The sequence below is a fragment of the Clytia hemisphaerica genome, unplaced genomic scaffold (genome assembly GCF_902728285.1).
Source record: "Clytia hemisphaerica strain Z4C2 unplaced genomic scaffold, Clytia hemisphaerica genome assembly, whole genome shotgun sequence".
NCBI lineage: Eukaryota > Metazoa > Cnidaria > Hydrozoa > Leptothecata > Clytiidae > Clytia > Clytia hemisphaerica.
This window is the reverse complement of record NW_027104122.1, coordinates 331,931-339,327: the sequence shown is the minus strand read 5'-3', so window position 1 is coordinate 339,327 and position 7,397 is coordinate 331,931. Positions and strand designations below refer to the sequence as shown.

Sequence of the window (7,397 nt, the reverse complement as noted above, 5' to 3'; positions counted from 1 at the left end):
GTTCATCAGCTCGGTCCTGGTGACACAAGTGGCAACAGCAACAACGGCAAGTGATCTCATTAGCGCCAAAAGTTCATTAGTGGGACGATTCATAATTCCCGGATTCGAGCGAAGAAGACTATCTCCAAGTGCCTGGCTGGCACATTGGAACAGTTGAGTCGAGCAATCATTTGGGTCAAGACCCGATCCATTCACAAATGCATCCCAGCGGTGAATAAATAAGTTCCAATCCTCCTGGTTGAGGCCGCTATCCACTTTGGGCCGATCCAACTTTGGTCCAGGGGTGACAGGTGTGCGACCACCCCTATGAATCGTGCTGTGTGCAGAAAGAAGGGTGCATGCGACATTCTCTGATGATCCCGCTGGTGTCTTGTAGTTACAACCAGGGATTGGACATTGCAATTCATCCATTAGAATAAGATTAACATGAAGAATGTCTTATTCATATGTTTATTTATAGTAACTATGAATGTTAATCTAAAGAACAAGAGAAAGATATATATACATGACATAAAATCCTATACCCTTGTCCAAAATTTCAAATCAAAAAGACTTGCTGATTCAGAATTGAATGGTTTGAAGAATTGACAAACTTCTGAACACCCCCTATCAATCCACAGTTTTCTGGGTGGTTTAAACCACGCTATGCTATTTGAACTGAAAGCTATTCGAGCTGAAATCTATTTTTCTTTTCAAAGAAAAAAATTGTAAAAACCAAAGGAACAAACAAAAAAACACTGACAAATTCATTTTATATAAACATCTAATAATTTAGACTTTTTCAAACCCCTTCTCTTACAGGGTTGCAGTCAAGTATTGAGTTTTAAAACTCAATTCAATTATTTTGACTGTATAACGGCCAAGAAAAAGTGCTTGAAGTTTTCACTCACTGGGCGAAATTAGAGCTTTCCATTTTGGAAAGATGTTGGAATGTTCATCTTTAACATCTTTCCTCAATTAGCGAAAGACCATTTTTACAATTTTGTGGAAATTTGTTGAAAGATCTCATTTCTTCATATTTCCAATTTTGGAAATTTCATCTTCACTATCTTTCCAAAAATTTGAAAGATGATATTTCTATGATCGTGGAAACTCGTTGAAAGGCGGTCTTTCTTCACTTTTCCAATTTTCAAAAATATGACTTTTACTAAATTTCCTAATTTTAGGAAGAGTGAAAATTCCAATCTATGGAAAGTTGTTAAAAGTAGATTTTTTCCAATTTTCCAATTTTCGAAAATATGACTTTTACTAAATTTCCTAATTTTAAGAAGAATGAGATTTCCAATCTATGGAAATTTGTTAAAAGATGATTTTTTCCATCTTTACAATTTTCAAAAATATGACTATTACTAACTTTCCCAATTTTAGGAAGAAGAGTGGAATTTCCAATCTATGGAAAGTTGTTTTCTTCACTTTCAAATTTTTAAAAATATTTACTATCCCCGGAACCGAATCAAACGATTCAATTAAGCAACCCTACTTATTCCTATTATCCCTTAATTAAAAGCATCACTTTTTTGGCATAATCTAATTCTGTATAAAATAGTGTCATTTTTTAAGGCATATCAGAAAATCAAAATTTGTCAACCCACGGTTTTCAAAGTCTAAATGTGTGCGCGCGCTTTTTTGGTTATGGCGCGTTGGCCATTTTGAATATTAATGAAAAACATAAGATTTCTGGGGGTCAAGAATAACTTGTAAAAATATCCTTTTTTCAACTACGTTTAAATTCATGATTTATTTTCAGAATATATAAAAGTCTAAAATAAATTCAAAATATCTATACACCTAGCAAAGTGTAAAGATTGTGCTAAACATGTGCTAAATAATTAAAAACCACTTTGAGTTGTTCGGTTGTAACCCCCGGTTTTCATTTTCGTCTACAAATTCAAAACATTGGAAAAAATAAGTCTTTCAAAATTCTGTTTGATGAAAGCAGAAAGCAGGAAGCAAGCCAAACCAAGTTGTTGGAAGAAGAGGAGATTTCTCCCCTAAGCCTTTGTAAGTACCAAATTTAGCTACTTTTCAGAGTTTAGCCACTTGAATATTAGAACTGAAAATGTCCTTTTTGTCTTAGCTGGAATAGTTTTTCTGAGACTCTTTCACATGATGCTTTCTTTGGCACTTTTTCAGCAGTCTGTCACTTTTTTCTGAGAGATGCCTCTGGCAATATCACATTAATGCCTTTTCAGGGGACTGTGACTAGATATTTTCTTTCTATGATTGTTGTTTCTAGTGAATGTATTGCAACAATAAATACTGTATTTCTAAAATTCTAAAGAAACAGACCTAGACATGTTTTACGAGACTTTTGTAAAGTTTATTCAAATTAAATAAATAGATATAGAAATAGGTTCAATGGAAACTTGAATAGCCGTCCTTTATTGGGGGGGGGGGGTTGTATTTTTACGGTGTGACGGGGGTTGGCCATTTTTAAGTCGAAAAAAAGAAGGGAAAACGGTATTTTAAAATTAGACGGTGACGATATTTGGCCTTATTTTTTTGTCATTAGCCGGTATTTGAACTTGTACAAACCGGTGTGACGGTGTTATTATTTTTTTCAATTTTCGAGATTCCGGGATTCAGCAAAAATTTAGACGTGAAAACGGTATTTCGAACCCCTACTAACTGACAAACCCCCCTTTTTTTGCACTTGATATGTTGCATTCAGGATATGATTTTCAGCAGTTTTCTAACATTTTTGTGGAATTATGCAGTCCAATTGAGGCTAAGAAGGGAACAACTAAACTAGGAACTAAACCTTGAGAAAAAAATAATTTTTCCTTCCAACCTACCCATCTTCAAAATCTAGGGTTTGGGGATTGACAAACCAACCTTTTTAAGTCCAGCCTGGTCCATTTGCTATGAAAGGGTTGTGCTCCATATATTTTTTCAAGATTTACAGAACAGCACAAAGAAGTATCAAATCTATATTTATATTGCATCAAATTGTCTCTTGAAAATTGTAATTAAAACAAATTAGCTAAACTAAAGTGAGAATGAATTAAATTTTTGGTTTTGGTTTTTTCATAATGATAGAAATAATTGTTCTCTGATTACACAAAATGTTAGGCATTTTAAATGGGATGGATAGAAGAATAAAAAAGTTTCAGCTTTAAATGCTTTTAGCTTTTTTACAGCTGAGATTAGATAATTCTTTAATTCAAGCTGGTGTGTAAATATGCTTTACTCTTCCTCACCTCAGGTCACAACGTTCGACAATGTGTTGATGTGAACATGGATAAAATCATTGTCATTGTTCTGCAATAAATTTGATATTGTAAGTATGTATTTTTCTTCAAATTTCTTTTGTATTCAACACAATTAAAATCAGAGAGTATCCTAAGTTTAACTAATAAGAGCATTACAAACTGAATTCGTACTAGAAACTTTTCTCCTTCAGGCATCAGGGAGATGCAAGCAACAACTTGACTGCTGGTATCATGTACCAAAGTTGATAGTTTCTAAGACTTCTGGCAGACTTGATGAATTAAATGCTTTTGTATTTTCTTATTTTGTTCAGGAGAGATGGTCCAATCAAAGTGTTGTAGGATGCTGTGATTTTCAATATCGATTAAATCGACTTATGAATTTATCCCAGCCATTATTCAAATGATTGCTGCATACCAATTTTTATAGCTATATAGTGGAAGCTGACTTTTGAACAATTATCAAATGAATTTGATGTAAACTTGGTTTTGCTTGTGCTTCATGTTTTTATTCAAGTTTCCTCTTTGGAATATATACAGTTTAGCATTATTTTTAGTTTTTCATTTAATTTGAAATCAATGGAAATTAGATTATCTTGGTAAGAGTTTTTTATATTATTTATTATTTATTTATTAGTTTTTTAGATCATCAAAATGATTCATCATTATACTCTAAAGCTTTTTAAGAGTGTCCAGGCAAGATTGACAATGATTTTTTTTTGCAACCTTAGAGTTTTCTAAACATTTTAGAAAAAAATAACCCTCAATATATAAAGTTAAAATCTGGTTTATGGTAGCTGAATTTGATTTCTCAAGCTTTCTTCCTCACCATTTTTAATTCTTTCAAATTATTATTTGTGATTAGATTAATTTTTTTATAAGAATCGCAAGACTCAAATATTTGCAAACTTTTAAAAATCATGCTGAGGCTCAAAATATTTTTCAGTTAAAATTTATTTGTCTTCCATTTATAAAATAAACAAGGCTTAAAATTATTCTTGGGCTTTTGAAATTTGAAATTATTAGTTCTTGTTTCCTTCCTCTTTTTCTCACGCTTGAGACAATACTTGGTAGTTGAATAGAGAAAATTTTGATGATTAAATGAAAGATATTCCAAAAATTGAAAAATTTGAGGCTTTCCCGGATTTATGTAATTCTTATGAAAACTGTGTACTTTAGATTTTATTTCCATATCACATGCATGATTAAGTGGCTTTTAACTTATCGATGTAAAAGCATATAATTATGAAATATTTTATTAGTCAAAATTTTACTCTCAAATTAGTAGCATTAATAGCAAGAAACACAACTTGTCACTAATTATATAACTTCTAATTTCTTGTGGGAATTAGAGCTTTCAGCTGTTTGGAAAGAATTACAGATTTCAAACCTTTGTAACTTTCCATTATTGTTGAAAGATCAAATCCCCAATAGCTTGGAAGATTTAGAAATAACGTAAATTCCACGTTTTTACAACCTTTAGAAAAAAGAATTTTCAAATGCTTGAAGATAGCCTAACTAAATTTCCAATCAATGTGAAAATATGAAATTTTTGAACAGTATGGAAAGATGTGGAAGATTGATATTTCCTCGTATTTCCACTTTTTCGAAATATGGACTTTCTAATTGTTGGAAAGTTAGAAAGATGATATTGTAGAAAGATAGAAAGGTAACCTTACAAACTTTCCAATCGATGTGGAAAGATGAAATTTTTGATCAGTTGAAAGATGTAGAAAGTTGACATTTACGTATTTCCACCAGTTTGAAAAGTGAAGTTTCTAATAGTTGGAAAGTTGGAGTAATGATCTTTCCACTGATTGGAAAGTTAGAAAGATGACCTTGTGGAAAGATAGAAAGGTAACCTTATTAACTTTCCAATGGATGTGGAAAGACCATCATTCCACTCATTGGAAAGATGTGGAATTGTCACATTTCCACGCCTTTCCACACACTGGAAATCTCTTTTTTCGCCCAGTGACTGGGTTGTATGAGAATTTGAAGACCACACACACCCCCTACCAAAACATAGGGGGGGTGAAAATGCTGTCTGTCTATTCTGAACCATTATATCTATTGTTAGCTTGCTTTATGGATTCTGCTGGAAATCACTTTTACAACCACAGCTATATTTAGCTACAGACAAATTATTTATCCTGTGTGTACTGGGTAAGGGCAAAGTAATCATGCTCAATGCTGTAAAGAGACAGCTAGGATGAAGCCTCTGAATCTAGAGACACCAAGTCTTCAGAGCAATTAATTTGGAACTGAATATTTCAAAATTAAAAAAACACTCATACACTTTATTGCCACATTTTCCCAATACATCCCATTCCATACTAAGGGACCCTGACAGGAAATGTCTAGTGTCGAATGAGAAAACAATCTACCACTGGTGAATCCAATCACTAGACAGGTCGTAAATCAATTGTCCCAGAGTCAGAGGGTTGTGACAAAATGCTTAAGAAAAGTTTAGTGTCAAGATTTTTGGCATTATACTGTGAGATCGGGTAACTTTCATCAATGGAGGCTAACATGCATAGCCCTCAAATGAATGACCTGGCTGCTGCTCATTAAAAATACAAAGTTAAATAAAAACAAAATGCTAGAGCAGAGCTACGAGCGAAGCTGCATAGTTAATTTGTTTTGAAATTTTGCTGCTTTGATTGGTCAGTCATTTTAATGGCTATGCAAGTTACCCGACTTCACATCAGGGTAACACACCAGACAAACACCTGACAGTTTTGTTCAGTGTAGAATAGATGTCAATTGATTTCGCTCGTTGATGATCCATTGACAATTGCTAATCATTTCAAGGAAGAAGACTCGATTGCTTATCGATATATCGATTGATTGTTATTGGGCAGAAAAATGATATTATTGATCACAATCGATCTAGATAGCCATAGTGTGCAGAGGGGTCCAGCCCCCAGCATTTTTCAGGGGTGGCTAAGGAAAATAGCTCCTGGCTAAATTCTAGAAACATAGCCCCCACCTTCACAAAGCAAAATATCAAAGAAATTTTTCATGAAAATTTTCAATAAAATTATTGCGGCGCAGGCAAAAGAAATTTTCAAGAGGGCTAAATCCTTCCCAAAAGCAAAATTTTTAAACATATTTTAAAATACATGTAACCTATCATCTCTGCCCTCAGTTTTATTACACAATACTTAGCTCCCTTAGCAAGGCGGTCATTGAAAAATTGTTCTATTCACGTAACCCGACTGCATCATATTTTCCGCTGATTTTCCGGCGCAGAGATGCGGAAAAAAATCCGGGAAAAACAATTTGTTCTTTTAAAGTAGAGCTTTTTTCTGCTTTTTTTCTCAATTGCTCTGACGCTCGCATCACCACCCGACCCTGAATGACTGATGTGATTTAAAAAAAACCAGTAATTTTTTCAATTGCCCGTTCGCCCGCATTCATTTTTAACACCTGTTGTGACGCGAACAGAGCATTTTTTGGCCGCCCAAGCTAGCCCTCAGTATTTTTTGAAAAATCAATCAAGCAAAAATGGTTTAGCCCCTACCACCGTTTGGCAAACGATATCATCCACCAGATCCTCTCTTATTTTCACCCTATTTTCTACTTTTCTATCTACTATCCTGATTTTCTGACTTTCTGTAGTGTTTCTAACTGTTTTCTAAGTATTTTTCTGAAATTTGCCCGTATATACTGGTGAAATAGGTCTCTGACCCGGCTCGAACCACCAAATGCAAGCAACCTTGGTTTACAAACCCTATGCCTAACCGCTTGTGCCAATGATTAATGAATGGCAATGAGACACGGCAAAAAGTTGTCATTCACAAATACTTACCTATAGCGTGTAATTTACGGCCTTATATTGCGACTCTTGAGCTCCAATCCTAACCCAAACTGATGATAACTGAACCCCCGTCTAGGTCGTCTCTGCAGATTTTTTTTCCAGTGGTGGTTGGAAATTCCAATGAAAATCCATGTACTTTCGCAAAATGCATCGGAAATTCCACTTTTTTTTTGCCGTTTCTAATTCAATTGCCTTGGAAATTCATACATTTCCTTCTCTCACCTTGGAAATTTTGCACACTTTTGCCTCGGAATGAAATCCTATATCATGTCGCCCCACCCAGCCCAGAGCAGTTTCAAACAAATTCTTGAATGGCCCAATTGATTGATGAAGAAAAAACAGTCAATCAATGATCAAATCTTGAA

At 34.1% G+C, this 7,397-nt stretch overlaps 1 long non-coding RNA gene across 1 annotated transcript; it reads left to right on the top strand.

Moving 5' to 3' along the window:
* Nucleotides 1–1,933: 1,933 nt before the first annotated feature.
* LOC136813548 (uncharacterized) lies at nt 1,934–4,529 on the top strand. The gene is made up of 3 exons (XR_010847494.1): nt 1,934–2,001; nt 3,206–3,280; nt 3,524–4,529. It is a non-coding gene; the product is annotated as an uncharacterized lncRNA (long non-coding RNA).
* The last annotated feature ends 2,868 nt before the right edge of the window (nt 4,530–7,397 follow it).